A 1,303-nucleotide genomic window follows, 5' to 3' on the forward strand; every position below is an offset into this window, starting at 1 on the left:
TATGCAACGTAAATCCTCACCTTATCTTTAGGCCTTTGCATAACCCTGCTATATAATATAAGCCCTAACTCGTCTTAGGATTCCGAGGTTGTCGTTTATCATGACCTAAACCCTCATATCTTCCAGGCTATTTGTGTGATTGTTTCATACGAATATAAGCCCTAACTAATAAAATTGGCAGGATGAAACACTTAAAATTTTCTCCTCTAAATTTAAACCAAACATTAGGATAGCTTGGAAAGTCACCGAGTTTCTCCTCTAGGATCCATGACATCCCTTAGTTCTTCCTCCTTTGGATTCTACAATAAAATGTTCCAAATTTGAACCAATCCCCTTTCACACCTCTACGTCCGATTTTATTGAAAAGTGCTACCCTTTGAAATTCCCTGAAGATAATATTTTCTAATTTTTATCGAGAGTCTTCTTAAGTGACTTTGGTGAACAGAGAAGAATAATGTGGAATAAATTTCAAGTACATTTGATGAATAAAATATTTTAAATTAATTAAACACTAGTTGAGATCATTTAATTCTCTATGCATATTGATGCATCACCTTGGATTGAAATTTTGGCATGTTGTAGCCTCTGTCAAGGGAAACATCATCTGATTTTTCTAAAGTTAGAGGAGGTTCCTATAAAGAGATCCATATTTTTCAAGATCTTGCACATTATTTCTTTAAAATAATCAAGAAAATTTCTTTAAAATAATCAAGGAAATTAGCATATTGATTAGAAAATCCTAAGGAAATTTTGGAAGGTCCATCATGACTAGGAAAACCTTTAGAAATAATTTCATGGGTCAATTTATTAAAATACTCTTAAATTTTACAAACACTAAATCAATAAAATAATTAATTTTGGAAAATATAAAAATTTAAATGACTTGATTTTTGATCTCCAGAGAACTCATTATAAAAAGTTCAAAATATTTTGAGTTCATTTGATAACTTAAGTTGATTTTTAAAGATAAATACCACTTTTGACACTTAAATGATTTTTAAAAATTAATTTATAACTCAAAAAATTATGAAACTTAGTGTCTTGAGTTCTCTGTGATCAGAGATATTTTATAAAAATGAAATAATATTTAGAATAAAAACTTGATTTTTAACCTATTTTAAATATTTAAAATAATTAAAAATTCATAAACAACACAAAAATAATAAAATTCATGAAAATGTTGTAAATTGCTTTCTAATAACTTAGGAACAATTAGAATATTTTTCTTGATTTTCTAAATAAAGATATTAAATTTCAAAGCTTAAAAATAATTTTTAAAGGCTAAAAATAAGTTTTTTCATTA

This window comes from Phalaenopsis equestris, unplaced genomic scaffold (genome assembly GCF_001263595.1).
Source record: "Phalaenopsis equestris unplaced genomic scaffold, ASM126359v1 Scaffold001031, whole genome shotgun sequence".
Taxonomy (NCBI): Eukaryota; Viridiplantae; Streptophyta; class Magnoliopsida; order Asparagales; family Orchidaceae; genus Phalaenopsis; species Phalaenopsis equestris.